Below are 10815 nucleotides of genomic sequence, written 5' to 3'. Positions count from 1 at the left end.
TTCTGCCACTATCTCTACTACTTGCTTTCCGTATTAACATGCTCCTTTAAAAAGTAAGACTCTAGGTGCACCTTTAGGGTTTTCGTTCTGGTCCTATTTTTATTATATATATATTTTAAAACTCTCCAAACTTTTCATTTCCTTTATACATATAATCTCTTTTACAAATTCTTGGCTTAAATGAAGTTTGCTTTGTTGTTTTTTTTTTCTATGCAAGATTTGTTTAGCCCCTGTAAAAAGAAAACTTAACATTTCTGCAGCACTTACTTAGGAAGTATCAAAACTGAATGTTGTGATTCTCCAAAACTAGGTCTAGCCAGCTGAAGAAGTTAAATAACCATGAAATTTAAGGGGCTCCAGTATGCCAAATCCTCCCTAGACAGAAGTGAAGACTTTCCAGGTGAATCACCTCTATGTACCTGTCCGTGGTCATGATACCATAAGTAGTAACAATTCACACAAATCATGTCACATATGGCCCCTAGGTCTGCTGCATAGTTGGAGTTGGTCACAAAGATCACTGCTGGGAGGAGTCCAAGGCTCCCATGTAGGCAATCGTTGTCTTGAAATAGTAACCAAGGATTTCAGGTGGGAAGTAGGCTCTTTGGCCACAGACTGCATCACAACAGGTAGGCAATTCTTATCCCTATACCAACAGCAAATCCATCACCTCCAGGCAGTGGCACAAAGAAAGATGGGTTGCCATAGCTCTCAGATGGCAAGATAGTGGCACCAGGACTGGCTCTAGTAGATTCCCACCATCCAGTCGTGGTTGCACAGCTGTACCACCCCCTGTACATAAGGGTAGTGGCTGATGAAGAAGGCGTCAGCACCATGCCAGTGAAGCAGGGTGAAGTCTTTCACCAGCAAGGGCCAGTTAAGGTCTTTCCCTCAGATGTCTGCATCCTCATGTTTATTGACCCTGTGGAAACAGAAAGGTTTTCCATTGATGAAGAATTGTCTTTCTGTGACAGCTACAGTGCAAATCCCTTCTGGGAGCAAGTAGAAATGAGACACAGGCTCAGCAGCTGCCTCTGCTGTTGGTGTTCCTGCATCAGGTACAGCCACCAGACGTGAGCACTGGGCACCTGCAACTGGCCCTGTGCTACCATCCCCTGGGCCAGACTTAGCTCTTCTCATCCAGAAGAAGTCTTCTCATACTAGACTTCCAGGGCAGTGCTGGCCTGGACAAAAGTCCTGTAATTCACCAATCCAGTGTCTTGGTCCATGACTATAGTGATGGTTATTTCATCAAAATAGGTGGTGAGCATGGTATAGAGGAGTCCCCGCCAGTACAGTCCCACAAGATGAAGAAGTCAAAGTTTGTGTTCTGTACGAAGCCCTTGGGGTATCTGGAGGTATCTGTATTATAGAGGATATTAACTCAGATGGTGATGGCACTGTTGATGGTGACAAAGTTGTGGCAAGACAAAAGGAGCACAGTCTGGACCAGCATGCTGATATCTGCCACAAAGGGAGGTGACCCCCTCATGCTTTGCCACATGGACTCCATTCGCCGACACAATGGCATGGTAATGGGTGCTGCTAATTCTCAGCACTTATCTTGGGTCCAGGTTTTGTGTACATTGCTGAAGCTGGAGGGGGCTGGCAAATGCAGGGTGGGGCTCAACTCCCACAGCAGCCTCCCATACCACCACTGCTCGAAGCTCTGGAGCCAGTTGTCCAAGTCTGTTGGGAAGCTCCAGAGGCCATGGGGCTTCATGTGCTCTTGCAAAGGGCTTTTCTAGTGGTACAGCATCCCTCCCTGCAGTGCCAGTCTGAAGTCCCAAAGGAGCTGGTGAGTAGGGCAGCAGCATTTTGGTGAAGGTGAGTGCCCAGCCACCTAGGATTGTGTCCTTTTCTGCTTGAGGGCAGCAACCTGATTAAAGAGTTGGTGAACTATAGAGAAAAATGAACTCTTGCTCCAAGGTCAAATGGGCTGGATTCAAATCCTGGTTCTATTATTTATTGCCCACTGGCCTTGGAATTTCCCTGGAATTATTTTTCTCATCTTTAAAATAGAGGTAGACCCTAACTCTCAGAGTGGTTGTGATGAGTAAGTAAAATAATTCAAATGAAACTGCTAACTCAGAGTTCAGCATAAAGCAATCAATAAATGTTGATTAATACCATTATAAGTTAATTCTTAAGGACTGACATCAGAATTTTGTTATACAATAGCATAATGGAATGAATATGCTTTTTATTTTTTATGATGCTTTCAAACAAGTTCTAAAAGTAAACATATCCATGCGCTTTCATTTTCACACTTAAACTAAACTCAAAGGAAAGAAGTCTAGATGTTGAGGGTAGTTACATGAACTATTCTGATGATCTATGAGCTCATTTCTGAGACTTTCAGAGAGGGGATCCCATAATATCTTAAACTTTTTGTCAGTGAGCTCAGCAAGCACAAAATCAGGATTATAGGTGCCCGACTTCTTTATTTTTTTAAATTTTTGTTCTTTATTGGCTTGCAAACTACCACAATTATCAAACCTGAAGACTCTACAGTCTTATCTCCTTGGCTGTCCAGATTTTCCTCAAGTGTCTCCTAATATCCTTGCCTCTGTCTAATGGAATGTAATAAAAACACTTGTAAAAGTCATGCGGGAAATACACGTTTCAGGCAGAACTTGCAAACTCAAGGATCTTCTCTCTAAAGTCACATCAAGCTCCATGAGTAACTATTTTTTTGGTGGCAATAAAACATCTGGAAAAAAGTGAGATTGACTGGCTGTTTTGAGTTCCATCCCGATTGTTCATTACATCATTATCCTTTAGCTCATCTTTTATGATTATATTCACTATGATTTACTGGAAACCCTCTGAATAAATATAACTTCAGTAAAACTAGTTACCTCCAAGCAAAACTTAAAAAAAATCTTTCGACAAGTAGCAAAGCACAATATATGAAATAGCTTTGGTTATTAGAGACTATTTTCAAATAATGTAATATAGGTTCCAGAAAAATGACATTAATTTATACTTTTCACTTGAGTGAAAGCCTACATTTTCTAAACATCCAAGGAATATGTAGCATTTTTGCTCCTTCATTTATCATCAGCAAGTAATATACATACCCATTCATTTTTTTTTTTTAGTGTGCATGTAACTTAAATGAATATAGGGATCGAGAGAGCAATTTACTTAGGCTTGTACAAAGATACTACTGCAGTATTTGGCAATTAGAAGAAATTAGATCAGCAGACTTTAATTAGAGTAGGAAAAATACATTCATGCACACATGTCCATATACAAACACGCACATGTACACATATTCAAAATGAAGGCACATACGGTAGAACACTGCCAGAGAACTGTTTTAAAATGAGCAATCTTCTTTGCTAAACCTTACTTATGATGTTATAGACAAATGTGAGTTGATTAAAATGTAGAACAAGGAAAGATGTTCTTCAATTATTGCAAATTAAATTCCTTAAGGTAAAAAGTCAGATTGGCATTTAGTTTGTTTAATTACAGGACAAGAGCTCCCCACCAATTACAAAGTAATAGTAAAGGCATACATTATGTCATCAAAAGGCCAAATTTCGAATGACAGTCTTTGCATTTCTTTCTGTATAAACAAATCTCTCTGTGCCTCAGTTTCTTGGCAGTGACAAGGATGGTATACTGATGTGACAACTAAATATGGAAGAGCTAAACTCCTGCCAATAGGTCCAGACCTTGGAGAACCCGTAAAATCTGGTGGACTTTTCCAGTCATGTCAGAAGAAAGGTCCCCGCTAGAACTAGAACTGACCCTACTACACCAAAATATAATTGAGCCTGTTTGGAGGTGGTGTATGAGAAAATTACCGATTTTTCGATCTTTGTTTTAGAATCAATCATTTTATTGAATTTGTAATGTTCTTAGCAGTGCTTTGGCTATCATATCTTCAAAGTTGTGTTCTTTCACATGAATATTTATATTTCTTATTTTTTCTTTTTAAATTAAAGCTGTTAGCACTCTCAGAATAATTTAAAATAATGTTAGTAATAGTGAACAAATGTAGACCATTGCTAACATTAATGGAAATCCTTCTAGCATCTATATTAAGTATATTTCTGGCAACATCTGCCAATTCAAAATTTTGCTGTGGATGTTGATATATTTATCTTTCCCTTTCATTTATTGTCATATGACTCCATAATGTCCCTGTCAGCTTGACAAAGACTAAAACAGACTAATACTCCACTAAAGTACAACCCATTCCACAAAAGCAAATAAATAACCTCACTAGGAAAAAAATTCTACCAGTAGTATTGTTTTCAATAAAACAATAACAATAACAATAACGACTTGAAGACAATTATCAGTCCTCAAGATCTCTTATGGCTTTAATGTTTGCTTGTCGTTGTTGTTTTTTTTTTCCCCTGCATGGGCACAGGCACCGGGAATCAAACCCAGGGGTCCAGCATGGCAGGTGAGAACTCTGCCTGCTGAGCCACCATGGCCCGCCCTGTTGATGCTTTTTAAACATTCAATAAACGTTTTAATTTGTGGCCTAGCACTGACTTAGTTATAACTAAGAAGTCAAACTTGAATCATTGAAACTTTTATTTGAATGGGTTCATTTTTTAAAAAATCATGTAACACAAATGTTCATATATAACAAGAATTATTAGGACATTAATTTAAACTTCATATATTTTTTCCCAATCTGCTAAAATCAAAGGCAAGTAACAACCTGGCCAAAACACAGACATCAGGGCTTTGATAAGCTACCAGATGGTGGGCAGATTATAAGGAAGAGATGAAGCATTTAATTTTGCTTCCTGTCAGCCGTGCTGATAATATGAGGGGTGGGAGAAACTGATTAGAGGAGGTGATGAAGTATGTCAATTACTTAAATGATGTGGTCTGCTATTAGTGCTTATTTATCATAGATAAATTAAAGTGAACAGTGGTAACAGTTCATAGTCAGTTACACAGCAGATTGGCAGGGCTCAAGCAAAATATTATGGCAATTTCTAAAAAGATGGGTCTAACAGATTTAGGTCTTCTTAGATAGTTGCTGCACATAAGCAGTAACGTTTAAAATATTTCTTTGAATATTTTCTTTTATTGTTCACTCCCAGTTCCTCATAAATATTTCAGTATACATATTGGCTTCAGCCCTTCTCAATTTAGCTCTATTAAATTTCCATCATCTTATTTAGCGCTATTAAATTTCCATCATCTTCTTCAACTTTCTTTCAATCTGTAATGAAAACTAAGAGTCTAGAGCAAGTGCCTTAGCTTTTCAGCTTGCCATGACAAATACCACAAAATGGGTGGCTTAAACATTAAGAATTCATTGGTTCACAGTTTCAAAAAGTAGAAGGTTCTTTTCTTCCCAGGGTTGATAGAAACTGGAAATTCTTACGCTTATGGCTTTTCTATAACATGAAGACGGTCTCGCCTTTCTCTTCCAGGTTCCACTGATTTCCAATATCTGGCTCTTCCCCACAGCTTTTTCTGTGGTGTCCGATTTCCTTTGTATATAAGGATTTCAGCCATATTGGGTTAATGTTCATCCATGTTCAGTTTGGCCACACCTTAGCTAGTCATCTTTATAGATCCTTTTTGCAAATGGATTCATACACACAGGATCAGAGGTTAAGACTTGAACATGCCTTTTCGTGAGGTCACGATTCAATCCCCAACAGTCTGCTCTCTACTCCCCAAAAGACATTCTTCCCACATGCAAAATTCATACATTCCAAAACAACACCCCAAAAGCCTTAAGCCATTTTAGAAAAACTCTAAATCCAAAATCTAATTAAAGTCAGTTATGAGCATGGTCTGCCTTGTGGCAGAGTTCCTCTCATTTGTACCTGTAAAACCTATAAAACAAGTTGTCTGCTTCCAAAACACAATGGTATTGTATTTTGCCATATGATAGACATTCTCATTTCAGAGGGTAGAAATTGGAAAGAAAACAGGGGCCATAGGTCCTAAGCAAGTCTGAAACTCAGCAGGGCAAACTCCAAGGTTTGAGAGTCACCTGTTGATCTATGCCTTGCTCTCTGAGTGTGCTGGAGGGGCAGCTCTACATTTTCCAAGGGTTTGTGCACCCACCATGCCTCTCCAAATGCTGGGGCTCAGACCAATTCAATTGCAGGATCAGGAAGTGTCACAACTGCTGTGCTAGGGTCAAGAATGCCCACTGATTTCACCTAACAAGATACTACCTGAATGGAGAGAATCCTGGGGTTAGGGCAGAGAGTAAGGAAAGGAAAGAGAGCCAAGGGTAAATGGGGATCCTGGAGCCCACCTGATACCATCTCTGTATGAAAGTAATCTTATGAAAAAAAGCAAAAAAAATGTGTTCCATCATCTGGATCCTGTTTGTGATTGGTTAATTGGAGGGCCATTCTTTCTGAGGATGGACTGCACATGCTTACCCTTCTCTACATTCCACGAGCAAATGTAGGGAGACAGGGTCAGATAAAGACCTGAAGGCCTGAAGAAGTGAGTGGAAGGAGTGATTCCTGGAACCCAAAGGCAGAGAGGGCTGTGCAAAGAAAGGTACTTAAGACCTTCAGTCATGGGCACACACAGCCCACAATGATACCATATGGAGAGCTGGAAGAATAAACACTCCAATCTCTCTTTTCTCCTCCCTCTGATCTGCTGCATTCCATATTTGCCCAATTCAACCAGAAGACCAATAAATAAGGAAGTCCAAATGACAGAATCCAAGCAGGACAGCCTCTCAGGGAAAACAGCAGGGTGGGAAAGGTAGAGAGTATATGTGCGAGGCAAGCGGAAAATACCCAGTACAGCAAGGTAGAATAATATTTTCAAAATAAGATTATTAAAACACTGAAGTAATCCTGGGACAACTAAGCTTAACTTACCAATTATTAAAGGTTTACTGTTCTTTCCTTGATCTTAAAAATGTCATCAAATTATCAAATGTTCTGATTTAACTGGGCATTACAGAACCACTGTATTTAAAGTAAAGAGAAATAGCTATGGACCCAAATGAAATTAAATGATCCCATTTAATTTCTAATAATTAATTGATTATGGGAACAACTGCTTCTCTATTATTATAAAGTTGGTTCAATTTTTGACCTTAAGATGTGATATTGGTGATTTCCAATCCAATCATTTGGGGTTTGTTTTCAAAATTTAATATTCTTTCCCCCTTTTTAATTTTATTATAGTAATAAAAAGAATATGGAAAAAAGTTTGGAAATGACCTTCTATAGTGATATAATAGCAAACATGTGAAAGGGAGTCAGCAATGAAGAAGTGGCCCTGACAAAGCAAAATACTTTCCATTATATTTAGCTTTTCAAAAATTGGGAGGGAGTTCTGGCCAACAGTCACATATTTAAAGGAGTCCATATTTCAGAGAAACCTGTTCACAATGATTGATGGGTCTTCAAATTTTGGGTACACATATTCTATGATAGAGTGATTTACACTTCTGGTCATTTGAGGAAGCTATATGCTAAATGTGGTCTCACAATGATCACAAAATGAACTGGCTTTCAGAAGGAGGAATGCAGGGCAGTAGAAATCCCAGACCCTCACTGAAAATATGTCTTAAGCACAAAGTAATCTCAGATTTTATTTTGTGGTTTGGAGTCTCTACTCCTACAGGCAATCCAATCCAACCTTGACTTGAGGTTTATTATCGCTAGATATTCTGTATCCTTAGCCTTCTTGCTGTAACTTCAAGTGACCTACTTCACTAATTGCAGTGGGTAGACTATACTCTTCTTTCAGAATTCCACTTCTATTTTAGACCTTTGTTCTTGTAATGGTCCCATGACAAGTTTATTGCTTCCTGATATGAGGGCCCTAGGTCTTACTCCATTACTAACGTCCATGATTTTTTCTACTATATGGACAACAGAGTCCTTAGAGCTTTCCTCAAAGTGTGCTAGAGGGGGGCACTCCTCTAGAAGTAAAAATTCCATGTTGTAATCCTATTTAGAAGCCTTAAAAGTAAAATCACACTCTCTTTCACCCACTTAAGCTCACAGTTGATGCACATGAGATGTTGCTGCAATGGTGTACTGCTTGCCTGGGAGGGATTGGTGCAGACTTTGGCCTCAGTCTTTTACCTCTGACTATTGCCATCTGGCCATTCCTTATTCCATCCCATTTCCTTGTACATGGATTTCAACCTCACTGATTGGCTTCTTTAGCTTGATAGTGCATTTAGACCACATGTCCAACATTTTGCTTTGATTTTTTTCCCCTCCAATTCTCCATTCTTAGTCCAAAATGGAATCAAGTTAGAAATCAATAACAAAGGAAAACTGGAAAATTAACAAATATGTGGAAATTAGCCATCTTAACCAATGGGTCGAAAAAATAAATCACAAGGCAAATTGAAAATACCTTAAGATAAATGAAAAGACAGTATTCAGAGGGACATTTATAGCTGTAAATACTTACATTAAAAAGAGAGAGATCTTCAATACATAACCTAATTTTACACCTGGAAAAACCAGAAAAAGAAGAGCAAACTAAAGCCAAGTGAGCAAAAGGAAAAAAAAATAATAAAAATTAGAAGAAAATTAGAAAAAATAAAAAATAAAAACTGAAGTAGAAAACTGAAAAAAATTTAAAGAATTAGCGAATCAGAAAGATGGTTCTCTGCAGAGATCAATAAAATTGACAAAGCTTTAGACAAAAAGAAACAAGATAAGACACAAATAACTAAAATCAGAAATAAAAGTGGGCACATTGCTATCAACCTAACAGAAATAAAATGGATTATAAGAGGATACCATCAGCAATTGTACATCAACACATTAAATAATGTAGATGAAGAGGATAAATTCCCAGAAACACCCAAATTATTTAAACTGACTCAAGAAGAAATAGTAAATTTCAGCAGACCAAAACTCTAAACAAGGAAAAGGCCTGGACCAGACAGCTTCTCTGGTGAAACACTTAAAAAAAAAAAAATTAAAACCAACCCTTCTCAAACTTGTCCAAAAAATTGAAGAGGAGAGAATATGTATTAACTCATACTATGAGGCCAGCCTTATTCTGTTCCTAAAGCCACATAAAGACATCACAAGAAAAGAAAGTAATAGACCAATATCCCTTCTGAATGTAGATGTAAAACCCTCAACAAAATACTAGCAAACTGAATGCAACAGTACATTAAAAGAATTATACACCATGATAAGTGGAATCTATCTTAGAAATGCAAGGGTGTTTCAACCTAAGAAAAATCATCAATGTAATATACCATATTAATGGAATGAAGGAAAAAAACCATATGATTATGCCAATTGATATATAAAAGGCACGTGACAAAAAAATAGCACCCTTTCTTGATACAAACACTCAGAAAATTAGGTACACAAAAGGGGATCTTCTCAACATGATAAGGTTATATCTGAAAAATCCACAACTAACATCTACTCAATGCTGAAAGAATGAACGCTTTTTCCCTATAAACCAGATTAGCATGTTTGCTTTCACCATTGCTATTTAATATTGTACTGGAAGTTCTAGCCAGGGAAATTAGGCAAGGAAAAACAATAAAAGCTTCAATATTGGAAAGGAAGAAGTAAAACTATATCTATGTAAATATGACAGGATTGTATGAATAGAAAATCCCAAAGAATACACAAGAGAAACCTACCCAAGTTAACACATTCCATTAAGTTAAGGAACGCAAGATCAACACTTAAATACCATTTGTGTTTCTATACATGAACAATCTGAAAAGTAAATAAAAAAAAACCAAATCCATTAACAATAGCAACTAAAAGAATAAAATATTTAGGAACATATTGACCAGGGATGTAAAAGATTTGTACACAGAAGACTATAAAACATGCAAGACATGAAAGAAAACTGAAATAAATGGAAAGACATCCTGTGCTCATGGATTAAAGCAATTTACATAATCCTGATAAAAATTCTGGCAGCTTCTTTTGCAGAAATGGAAAAGCCAATCACCCAATTCATATGGAATAGTAAGGGGCCCTGAAGAGTCAAGTCATCTCAAAAAAGAACAACAAAGAGAACTCACACTTCCCAATTTCAAAATTGACTAGTAAGTGACAGTAATCAAATGGTGTCATACTGGCATAGGGACAGATTAATAGATCAATGGAATAGAATTGAAAGTCCAAAGAAAAACCCACGCATTTATGGACAACTGATTTTCAACAACAATGCCAACACCTCACAATGGGAAAAAACTAGTCTTCTATGGAAAAACTGGATTTCCATATTACATACACACATATCCATATGTAAAAGGACAAAAGTAGACCCCTACATCACACCATGTATAAAAATTAACTCAAAATGGATCAATGCCTTAAATATAAGAGCTAAAACCATGAAACTCCTAGAAGAAAATATAATAGAAAATTTTCAGTATTTTGTGTTAGGCAATGGATTCTTAGATATAACACCAAAAGCATGGGCAGGAAAAGAAGAAAAAAGATAAATTTGATTTGATCAAAACTTAAAACTTGTGTGCATCAGAGGACATTATTAAGAAAGTGAAAAGATAACCAACAGAATGGGAGAAAATACTTGGAAATCACATATTTGATAATGGCTGAATATACAATAAAACCTCTTACAATTAAACAACAAACAGTCCAATTAAAATGGACAAAAAATTAGACATTTCTACAAAGAACATACTGAAATAGTCAATTAGTACATACAGAGACATTCAACATCCTTGGCTATTAGGGAAATGTATATCAAAACCATAACTACAGTGAGACACAACTTCTCACACTCTAAGAATTTATTTAAAAATAGAAAATAACAAGTATTGGTGAAGATGTGGAGAAATAGGAATTCTTGCACATTGTTGGAGGGAAT

General features: G+C 37.1%; 1 pseudogene; it reads right to left on the bottom strand.

The window, feature by feature from the left end:
- Positions 1 to 329: 329 nt before the first annotated feature.
- LOC143656850 (beta-glucuronidase pseudogene) lies at positions 330 to 7919 on the bottom strand (annotated as a pseudogene).
- Between the last annotated feature and the right edge of the window lie 2896 nt (positions 7920 to 10815).

The sequence above is a fragment of the Tamandua tetradactyla genome, chromosome 15 (assembly GCF_023851605.1).
Source record: "Tamandua tetradactyla isolate mTamTet1 chromosome 15, mTamTet1.pri, whole genome shotgun sequence".
In the NCBI taxonomy this organism is placed as follows: domain Eukaryota; kingdom Metazoa; phylum Chordata; class Mammalia; order Pilosa; family Myrmecophagidae; genus Tamandua; species Tamandua tetradactyla.
This window is presented reverse-complemented; position numbering and strand designations above follow the sequence as displayed.